Source organism: Nannospalax galili, unplaced genomic scaffold (genome assembly GCF_000622305.1).
Source record: "Nannospalax galili isolate Female #2095 unplaced genomic scaffold, S.galili_v1.0 scaffold100, whole genome shotgun sequence".
Taxonomy (NCBI): domain Eukaryota; kingdom Metazoa; phylum Chordata; class Mammalia; order Rodentia; family Spalacidae; genus Nannospalax; species Nannospalax galili.
Window position 1 is genome coordinate 1,453,572 of NW_008352891.1, and position 12,161 is coordinate 1,465,732.

Consider the following 12,161-nt stretch of genomic DNA (forward strand, 5'->3'; position numbering starts at 1 on the left):
AGAACAAAATAGTAAAAGAAAACTGACTCTCCTTGAGACTTCTTTTGACCTCCATTAGCATTCCCTATTTGTTGGCTAATATTTGATGTTTGTTTATGCTCATTCTTTGTCACCACACTGCTGAAGTCTCTGACAGGTGGAACAGTAGAGAGCTGCAAGGATGTAATTAATTCCCACTGGACCCACAGGAAAAGCCCTGTGATGCCTAGAGTATTAACTTCAAAGTATGGTTTAGGATTTTTCCAGAAGTATTAAGAACCTAGGTACACACACAGACAAAGGAAGTCTTTCCGTTTGTCCTGATCTGGAATTTCTCTTCTAAGTTTGTTGGCAGCAGAGTGAGGACGTAGAAAAAGGATAATGATGAAGTTAAGGTGAACAATCTCATAACCAATTCACAGTGGGAAGGATGGGAGGGAATGATCAGGTACTAATACCAACTTTGTATATTCCGGAAGCCATAGAAACTAATGTTGGATTTGGGACATGGAAACATGGATGTATTAATTTCTAACCTTTCCTAGAAACAAAGTGTTGTATGACTGTATCAGTTTGAGAAGGAGCAGGGAAGGGGAGCAGATGGTCCACATGCATTAGTTGTCAGAGTTCACAGATTCCTTGAAGGCAATAATACAGAAGTAGAGGAAGAAAAGTGGACCAAGGCATGTATGTCAAAGTAAACATTATTTTTTTTAAAAAAGTGTGTGTGGTATATATGTGTGCACATATTTATGTAAGCAAGCTAGCCAGCAAGATCCTAGGTTCCTCCTGTCTCTCTCCTCTAGGGCTGCAGTTATGGAATCATGCTACCACACCCAACTCCTATGTGGGTGCTGAAGATCTGCACAGATGTCCTCATGCTTGATCAGGCAGTGCTTTATCCACTGAACCATTTAGAAATCGCCTAAATATTGTTTTGTTTTCTGAGTTATGAGACAGTGTTATTCAAGGAGTAGAAGTAAGTGCTACAGAGGAGTATATAGGGCCCCTCCTGATGGATACAGTTTAAGATGTCATCACATGAAAGAGGTGAATGCCAGTTTATGAGTCCAGACCTTCCAGATGCCTCAGGAGTAAAATGCATTTGCTACTAGGCCTGATCACCTTAAATCAATCCCTTGGACCCACGTGGTAGAAAGAGGTTGTCCTGTGAACATCATGTGTGTGCCATGTCACACTTGTGCCAACCCGACATAAATACATATAAAGTAAATAAATAAAATATAATCTAAAATTTTTTAAATTAAGATCTTTTATCGCGATTTTGTTGTTCATGAAATTGGAACTTAGATTGCAGAGATTAAGATTTAAATTTTTTAACGCTAAAAACATTAGCTACCCAATTATATTAATCTGGGAGTTTATGTTGCTGCTAACAGAAGTAAAAGACAAAACAGGGAGAGTTTAACTCAGAGTAAATATTTTTTCTGCCATATGTGTGTACATTCACATAGCAAGATGTGGTAAATTCATGGGAGTGAGGGCGAGATTTTCTCTGGCTTCCACGTGTTTTCTTAGAGCTTGTTTTTGATTTTTAATTAGTGTATCATTACTCTCATCTTAATTTTGTCAGTGAAATGTTCTGAGATTGAGAAAAGCGACAAGATCTGTCTGAGATCTTTCATATCCTACAAGTCAGGATGAACAAAAACAGCTGATGTCCTGACAGCTTGCTCCTTTGCTATAGTAGAGCTGGTTTGATTTTCCCATACACAAATTCAGGTCCAACAGGCAATGGACCTTGGTTTAACATTAGAGCCAAATCTTATTTGCACATACCATCCATCCATCACAGCCATTGATGGCCCACCAGTGTGTGTGCTTGGCTTGCTTACAAGCGTGTAGGACATGAATGCCACTGTTCAGGCTGGGCCACTCTGCTGAATCCATGCAAATCACAGGCTCCATCTCAGATAATTGAATGGCTTGGAGAAGTTCAGTTTCCTCATTAGTGTCTCATCTCCTAAATTCTCACCCCAGCTGCATACCTTAAAGTGCTGCTCTGGGCACCAAATAAAAGCCCCTGGATTGTCAAGCCAAAGAGACCTCTCAGTGAGCCACTGTAGAATGTTCTGTAACAAGGGGGCAGATATTGTAAAAGAAAATATAAATGGACAATTGTCAAGCATTATAACTGTAGTAAACTTGGTTTAATAATCCAGATTTTTAAAAATTCTTACATATTTAATATATATATTAAATATATATATATGAGTGTATTGCCTGCATATGTGTAACTATACCCATGTCATGCAATGCACGTGGAAGTCAGAAGGGAGTGTAGGATCCCCTGGAACTGAATTTATGGATGGTTATTAGCTGCCATGTGTGCTGGGAACCAAACTGAGGTCCTCTGCAAGAATAGCCAGTGATCTTAACTGCTGAGTCATCTCTCCAGGCCCAACAGCTATTTTTTTTATGGGCTACACAGCAGCATCTTGATTATGGATTAGTGCTGACTTTTTTCACTTTTTAAAAGTGTTAGAAAGACTAACCAGGCCCCAGTGGATGAATATACACCAAGGGCCATCTGGGGACTCCAACTTGACTCACTTGGTAGACCTTAAAATATATGACAAGATGCATAAAATCTGTTGGGAGGACTATGGGATGGTGCAGATAGGGGAGAGAGGTCTAACTATGATGAAATATATTATATGAAATGCACAAAATCAAAAGAAAATAATAATCTAGATTTTTGACTCGCAGTATTGTACTTATTTTGACAGCAGACATGTAGTATATGTAGCTAGTTGACTATAAATGCAACTTGGTTTTGGTATTACCTTTCCTGCATTTTCCTCCATTAGAAGATGTGCAAACGGACAGTCGGCTTCACTGAACAGAGCCCCCTAATAATCCCTAAAGTATTTTGTGAACTAGATCATCTATTTACGTTCATCAAAAGTACATTTTATATGAAGTATCTAAGCTATATTTACATGTCATAATAACATGAGAAAGATTCAAAACAATCTTGTCCAACATTGGGACGCTATTTAAAATATAGAAGAAGCATCTCATGACTTTATTCTTCATAACATGTTTAGAAGGCTCCATAGTACTTTCAGATGACTCATGAGAGTGTTTGAATTCAGGCCAGAATAAAGTTTATGCTATTATAATCCCATTTTATGATTAATCTCAAAATAGAAATGAACATGCTTTCTGAGAATATCTTATCTATTAATCAATTGCTTCAATCTACCAAATGTCTAAAAATCAGGATTTTTAAAAATATTTTATTATTTTTATTTTATGTGTATGAGTGTATTGTCTGCATGTATATGAGTGCACCCATGTCATGCAATGCTGCGGAGGTCAGAAGAGGGCTTCAGATTCCCCTGGAACTGGAGTTAAGGACGGTTCGTAGCCACCATGTGGGTGCTGGGAATCGAACCTGGGTCCTCTGCAAGAGCAGTCAGTGCTCTTAACTGCTAAGCCATCTCTCCAGCCCCCCAGAATGATATTTTAAAAGAAAGTATGTGCAGCAATATATAAGAACAAAGCAGATCTGTAGGTGGAGCTTTTGCCTCTCCTGAGATGTTGCTCCTTAGCTTTTTAGGTTATTATTAGACTTAAACGAACTGCAGCATGTAAGATAGGTAGTCCAGAGCAGTGACTAAGGGAAAAGCCAGAGTAGGTAAGAAAATCAGCCATTCATTTCCATTTCTTCTACACTGATCAGGAGAACTCTTCATTTCCTCAAGATATTGTAGGTACCACTCATTTTAATTACATTGTGAACTTAGAACAGCATTTATGTGCTTTATCATTTTAATTTTTCTGATGATTGAATGAATGCTGAGCATCATCACATTCTCTATGGGAATGGAGACTACAAACATCTGTCCTACACCCTTGGTTTTACTTTATGTTGGAAGAAGGGGGAAAAGGACATATTTTTCAATGTATAGCTTTCCTTTGTGTTTTACACACACACACACACACACATATATAGTGTTCTTTATTATATATAATATAATAATATAACTGTCTAAATGTTTCTTCCGATTACTGTAGAGTCCTGTCTGTAAGACATAGAACCATCATGTGTAGTTAAATAAATTATTCTACATAATGGTAATGAGACTATCTCTTCCTTAGAGGGAGAAGGATAATGGGGACTGAAAGCAGACCAGAAGTACAAAATGGGAATGGAGAGGTTGAATAAGGAAAGACAAGAATTTCAGTTTTGCCATCAGCCAGCCTTCTTTCTCTCCTTTCCTAGGCATTTCGGACTCCACATTTGAGATGCAGTCCCCATTTCTGTGTGATGCACAGAGATCTGGAGTCCAGCCCTCACCAACCTGCTACACTGGTGGTGGCAAGGCTCAGATTCCCCTTCTTTCTGACCTCTAACAATGAGATCTTGAAAGCTTAACTCTTCCTGCCTGGCTTTCCCCATCGGTTGTCTGTCTCTACACCCAGCACAGCTGGGCTCTGCTAGTTGGGTCTACTACCAGTCATTCTTTACTCACTAAACCTTCAGACAGAAAGCTGGAACACTAGAATTTTCCTGGGAATTTCCCGGCTGTCAGCTTGGGTACTATACCTTTGTTTACTGAACTCAAACTAGTAAAGACTGGCAAAAATAAATTGGCAACTCATTCAGGAGGACTGCATTTTGCATCCAAACATTTGCTCAACCTTGATTCTAAGTAGCTTTCAACTTTGTCTCAAATGAGCTAACAGTCGCGGGCATTGTCTGAAGAACTTAATAGGGGATTGTTCCCAGAGCTAGAGCTGAGTGGTGGGTTTTCTTGCTAAATTGGCATGAGATTCATCACCTAGAGCTGACCAGTTATTGAGCAAAGTGTAAGAGCCACAAAATCTGGCTGTGGAGGAAAAGCTGAGGGTCATAATCTATCTGCAACAATGGGAGCCAGGTTCATGTGCACTTTCCGGGATGGGTGGCACATTGAAAGGACTATGTTATTTCTTGGTGGCAGGAGTTGCCTTATTTAGTTTCCATGTCAACCTGAAGAGAGAATAGTAGTAACAGTTGAAGAAGAAATGATGGGATATTTAACATGGAACAGAGCCTGTGCTTAGTTTCATAAATTAAGGAAATGTGAATCAGACAATTTAGCTCTTTTCAACTTCATTCAGCCAATAAATAATGGACTGGCTGTTACATCAGACATGTAATAAAGTGGAATGAAATCTTCAGGCATAGGGGCAGGGGAGGAACTTTGAAATCTTACTTTCATGACCTGCAGTGAAGCCTTCTTAGCTAGCTGCTCAAGCTTTTATTTGCATCATTGACTTAATGTCCAGGAGATAAGAATGGCAATAAGGCATCACCACAAGGCAGTTTTTCACTAAATGGAGGCTGCCTCTCCTTTCTTATCACTAACCCCTACCACAGGGAAGGGATATTGTGAGTTCTGTTCCAGAAACTATTTATTTATTTATTTATTATTTATTTATTTTTATCTATTTATTATTTATTCTATTTTCACCCTTTATTTTGAATACACGGCAACATTAGTTTCAGAATTTTAAATGAATAAACATGGTCACAAAGTGCTGAAAAGTATGACCTGAATTCTGAGAGTAAATTCCAGTTTAGGATGTAGGAAAGAGAAAGGGTACAAGACCATCTCCAAAGGAGAAGGGAATACATTACTCAGTGAGCCACAAAAGGGTTTGGATTCAACTCATTAAGGGCAAGCAGTACCATCCTGGGCACCATCCATGAACTTCATCACAGCAAATCAGAATCTCCCATTTTTCAAAGTAACTCTAGGTACATGAGAGGAAATAACTCCACACTAACTTATAGGTATGGATGGCTATGAAATCTCCCCTATTCCTGAGGTGGCAGAATCTCAGAGTGACTGTTGGTGCAAGGAGCCTTCCATGTGCTCCCAGTTGTTATATAGTGCATAGAGGCTGGTAAGTGTCTGTCCTGTCAGACCACCTCCTGCCACTTCTCGAAGACCACCTGTATATTTACACAACATGCCAGCCATGGTTCCGGTTGCCTCTGTGTTGAGGTCATCTTCCAAACCTAGTGTTTTCTCAATGGTAACACCAAACGAACTGTAGAGCAAAGCTAGAGAACCTAGAGTATTAGCTCAAAATGCCCCTGGCCTAGTCACCATATTCAAAATCTACAGTTTTTGGTTTGGACCAGGTCATGTTCTGGGATTCCTTCAATCCTAGCTGAAGACGGTCCATTGCCCCAAATGCAGCCCCTGCCATGCAACCTTTTCCAGTGGTAAAGAAGGCTAGTTCAAATCTGCCCCGGGTTTTATCAGCTCCAGTTGGTAAAATAAACTCGTCGGTATCCTGAACGAGATATCGTGGATCCACATTTAAATAAGGAGATAGGGAATTCATACCATGAATTCATGCCTGCCAGATAGACTTGTGAGCAAGCTGCTCCTGCTCCCAAGAAGCCGGCTAAGCCACCTGTGGTCTCACTGCTGCTCCCCTGTTGCCCTCCATGACGTCACGGATGACTGCTATGGGCTTCCCACCAGCACCGCAGGGCAGGGTCCTATAACTCGGCCTTGGCAGCCATGGCAGCAATGGAGCCAGACCTGCGTTGTCACTGCCACCTTCACATGCTCTCCAGAAATATTTAAATTGAAGTTGGCCTGCTGTCTACGGCTAGAGTGACAATGCAGTTTGAGAATTTAACAGACTCAATTATTGTAAAAAGAGCATCAGGAGACGAGAGAAGAAAATAGTGGCTAAAATCACCTTTCTTAATGGATAATTTCTTTTGTAATTTAATGGACCCAGGCACCTGTGTGCCTGCAGTCCTGAACTCTGGGGTAGGGTCTGTCCTTTAGGGAATCGTCCATTAACAACCCTACAAAGCCTTCTTGTTTCTTTGGATATCTTCCTTATGCCCGGAAGAGGAGCTATTTAGGAATGCTTGATGCTTAGTGTGAAAGGAAAGAGAAGGCAGGATGCTGAATTTTGAAGAGTGGAGTTCCCTAGGAGGAAAAGCCTTCAAAGAGAGCAGTGATTTATTATCTATGAGGTACAAGCTTTTGATAAAGTTGATCATATTGTACAGAACACACCAGTCTCTTGTTGCCTGAGATATTTTATTTCATTCTAGGAAGAAATATTTGGGGACTTTTCTACATCTCACCATTCACTGTTTCTTGAAGAAATAATTGAATTATTTTTACTATTTGCAATCTGTTTACAGAAAAAATTACGTTCCTGAACTTAAATTCAACTTAACTCATCTTCAACTAGGCAGATAAGCAGTCTGGAGTCAGTAAGATTCTTTGTTTTATCCAGGATCGCATAATGAGTACTATTTGAAGCCTATGCAATTGAATGCTTGGCTCTGTGATAATTAAACTTCATTGTCAATTTGACTGGCTTGAGAATCATCTAGGGGGAACACTTCTAGGTGTGTCTGTAAAGGTGCTTCCAGATAGCCTTAATTGAGCTGGGAATATCTACCCTGAATGTGGGCGATATAGTCCTAGATTGAATGAAATGGAGAAACAGAAATCAAATTGAGCCTGGGTAGAATGCCCTGTCTCTCACTGCTTCCTGACTGGGGGCAAGGTAGTGACCAGTTGCCTCATGTTCCTGTCATGATATCGTCCCCTTCACAATTGGCTGTACAAATGACTTAATTTTTTGGAGAGTATTTCACAGGTCCTGTCTACTTGTAGAGTAATAATCCCACCTGGCCTCTTCTGTACTTGAAAGATGATAAAGACAGAATTGGAATAGGTAGGAAGGAGTTACAGAAGCATATCAAAGTATTTTTATCAGGCAGCACTTCTGTGTTAGAAACCAGCAGCAGTACCTGAAATTTACTAACAATAGTGATTTCTGCAAGAGGAAATGTGTAGGAGCTGAAGGGGTTTGGGGACCAGAAACTGATTCCAGTGCTTCAAGTCCTTCTGAATTCCGTTAGGTTAGAAGTAAGGTGATGACTGACTTGGTTGAGTTACAGGAAGCAAGACTGTGGTGTGCTCACCCTTGACTGTGGTTTCAGTAAACAAACTATGCTGGAGGGAGAGTTAGAAAGATGAGGTATAAGAAGTGTATTCCATAGTGTCAGATGTTGCAAGTCTCCCTGACTTCACCTTTCCAGCTAGGTCAAATCTAAAGGGTACTATGGAAAGGTACTATAATCTTTTGTGACTCTGTTATGACAGGTAATATTCTCATCATAAGAGGACATCTCTTGTGAAGAGAGGGCAGCTACTATTACTGTTTGTGATGAGGATAAAAGACAGAGGACTATACAGTAATCGTGGTTATTAAATATTCACATCATCTTCGGCAATAAGGTCTTATCTACTAGTTCTGGGCAATAACTAAGAGGTTTGGGAATAGCCTGTGTTATTTTGGGAGCCTCCTGGACCACCGTCACAAACCACTCAAAGGAAGAGCTCTTCTGTTTGGCACTGTGTTCCTTGCCAAGAAGATGTGAGGTATTCATATGCACAAATGTTCATATACTGTATGGGCATTTCTCTTTGAGTTTCAAGGGCATCGCCTTTTCCTCTAGGTTTCCTAGCCTCCAAGATTCATTCATCTCTTCTCTTTTTTCTCTTATCTGGGCTTTTTCCTACTTCCTTAGTCCCAGGGCCCCCATTATCCCAACCCTCCCCAAATAACAACCACCATCTTCCCTCTCCTGACTCCCTCAAACACACCATGGCCCCTAACATGTCTCTTCCTCCTCTCCTCCCTGCAGAACACTCCCACTTTCCCCAACTCTGCCCTGGTAACATCTGTTCCCTACTATCACCCTTTCAGGTTCTTTCTTTTCCTTTTACCTTCATGTGTCCTTTCCATTTTCCTGGATCCTGGTGTTACATCAGAATTTATATACTCACATATAAGGGATTGGTGCTGCAATCTACAAATGAGGGAGAACACGTCCTTACTTTTCTGCATTTGCGTTACTTCACTTAGTTCTAGTTCCATCCATTTACCTGCAAATGTCCTTATTTCATCTTTTCTTACTGCTGAATAGAACTCCATCGTGAGGATGTACCACATTTTCATTATCCCTTCATCAGTTGAAGGACATTTAGGTTGTTTCTATTTCTTAGTTATTGTGAAGAGAGAAGCAACAAACAGGAATGTACAGGTATCTCTAATAGTATGATGAGTCCTTTGGGTATATGCCAAGGAGTGGTATAACTGTATCATATGGAAGGTTAATTTTACTTTTCTGAGGGTTCTCCACACTTTTCCCACCAGCAGTGAATGAACATTCCTCTTTCTCCACATCCTCTCTAGCATTTGGACTCTTTCATTTTCTTGATCTTAGCCAGTCTGACTGGGGTAAGATGGAATATTAAAGTGGTTTTCATCTACATTTCTCTAATTACTAAAGATGTGGAAGACTTTTGAAGGAATTTCTTAGCCATTTTTATTTCTTTGTTTGAGAACACTCTGTTCAGGTCTATCACCCATCTTTTTATTGGGTTGTTCATTTCTTTGGTTTTTGAGCTTGTTGAATATTCTGGATAGTCCTCTCTTTGATGTGTAGCTGATAAAGATTTTCTTCCACTCAATGAGTTTCCTCTTCCCGTCCTTTGTGGTTTATTTTGCTATACAGAAGCTTTGAATTTTTTTACTGTAAACAAACAATATCCACTTAGTTTATTTCTTACAGTTCTCCTGACAAGTGAACATTATTCAAGAAGATATTAGTTTCACAATTAAGAAACACACAAACTGTTTTAAATGATACACACCAAAATTCAGTAGTATGCTTGTGAACTCTTGATCACTGTGCTGACTAAATTTAATCACTTGTTTAAATAGTAATAAAAATACAGCCTTTTATGGATCTTGTGCAGACTACAAAAAAGGTTAGTTATTACCATATATATGATTTTTATATTACATAATTTTCTTTGATGAGTTGTACTAACAATCCCCAAAACAGAGGCAGAAGGCTGTGTATTATAAAATAATGCTGTGAATTAGAGATGTTATGAAGTTACTACCACTGGCACTTTTCACCATACGTTTTACTGATCACATGATCATCTTATATAATACTACATTTAAAAAATATATCTGAGTGACATGTATAACATCCAAACAACAGGAGCCAGTTAAAAAAACACTGCCACACTGCCTCCTGTAATGCTTCACTGTTGGTAAGGACAGTTCATCATGGTTGAAAGTTAGATATCAAAACACTTAGCAGCTCTAGTTTACTAAGGACATCACTGACCACTGGGACAGTGAGCTCTTTAGAGCATATGTCCTAGAAGCAAACACCACAGAAACTTTGTAATTTAATGTGGTCCCACTTATTGATTGTTGAACTTAGTGCATGAGCAGCTGGTGTCTGATTTGGAAAACCCTTTCCTACACCAGTGTCTTGGAAGGTATGGTCTATGTTTTCTTCTAGCAGCCTCCGAGTTTCAGGTTTCATATTCAGGTCTTTGATCCATTTGAGGATTACTTTTGTGCAGGGTGAAAGATAAGGGTCCAGTTTCATTCTTCTGCAGGTCAAGATCCAGTTTTTCCAACACCATTTGTTGAAGATGCTGTCTTTCCTTAATTGTGTGCTCTGTGTTTATCAAATATCAGGTAGCTGAAATTGCATGTACTCATGTTTGGCTCTTCTATTAAGTTTCACTGATCTATGTACTTATTTTTATACCAGTACCATGTGGTACTATAGCTCTGTAATATACTCTGAGATCTGGTGTGGTGAGCCCACTAGTGTTGTTCTTTTTGCCGAAGATTGTTTGGGCTATGAGTTCCTTTGTGATATCATATGAACTTTAGGATGATATTTTTCAAGCTCTGTGAAGAATGGTGTGGGTATTTTGGTTGGGATTGCATTGAACCTATAAATTGCTTTTGGTAAGATGGCCATTTTCACAATAGTGATTCTACCAATCCATGAGCATGGTCAGTCTTTTCATCTCCTAGTGTCTTCCTCTGTCTCTTTCTTTAGAGATTTGAAATTTCCATTGGAGAGATTTTCAAAGTCTTTGATTAGGCTTATTCCTAAATGTTTTATTTTTCAAAGCTATTGTGAATAGGAGGGTTTCCTGTAGTGCTTTTTCTGATTTCTTGTTATTGGTATATAGAAAGGCTGCTGATTTTTGTAAGCTGATTTTGTAACCTGCCACTTTACTGAAAGTATTAACCATTTCTATCAGTTATCTAGCAGAATTTTGGGGATTTTTTATGTATAATATATCATCTTCAAATAGAGATAATTTGACCTCTTCTTTTCCAATTAGTACTCCTTTAATTTTCTTCTCTTGTCTTATTGCTCTTGCAAGAGTTTCAAGCACTACATTAAAAAGGAGTTGAGATAGTGGACAGTCCTATCTGGTTCCTGATTTTAATGGGGATACTTTCAGTTTTTCTCCATTTAGGATGATGTTGGCTATGCATTTGTTTCATACAGGACTTGAAGCAATGGAGCAGGAACTGACCTGGAAGCATTCTAACTGATGTTTGGCTAGCATAATGCTAGATGGTGATATGCAAAGTGCCAAGGGAGAAAATCAATCAATGGTCCAACTCAACCCTAAAGCCTAATAACCATAATGACCAGTGTGGCAAACTACCTCTATTGGTGCAGTAGTGGCACTGTTATACAGGGGGTAGTCAGAAGCTATCTAATTGGACTTAAAGTTCTCTCAGTGGCAGTGAACTCATGGATGGCACTGTAAACACAGCTAAATACACATGGCAGGAGAGAACATAGATCCTAGAGAAAACTCCATTTCTTTCATATCTCTAGACAAATGAAATTTACTATATGCTAAATATGGATTCTTATATTTATAGACAAGCATAATGTACACACTCATCAAAGAAGTTTCTTTTTGCAACAGATGGAGGCTAGTGCAGAATTGCACAACTGGTCAGACACAGAACATATGTCTGAGAGATGCCCAGTACAAGGTGACATATCTACAGTTTACCTCTACATTTAAGGCTCATGGAACATAGCTGCACAAGGGATAGAAAGAAAACTTGCATCACTTAACTCTCATCAGTAAAGCTTCCTTATACAACAGAGTGTGGTACACAGAGAATGCCACAACTGGCCATGTTTTAAAGAATAAGAGACTGCAGAGTATAGGATAGAACTCCTATATAGAACCCCATACAACAGCTCAGGGATCATTGTGGAAGAGGGGGGCAGAAAAAGTGTAAGAGCCAGGGCTGGT

General features: G+C 39.4%; 1 pseudogene; it reads right to left on the reverse strand.

Annotated features, from left to right (window-relative positions):
• Positions 1–5,834: 5,834 nt before the first annotated feature.
• Positions 5,835–11,450, reverse strand: LOC103747665 (annotated as a pseudogene).
• Positions 11,451–12,161: the final 711 nt, after the last annotated feature.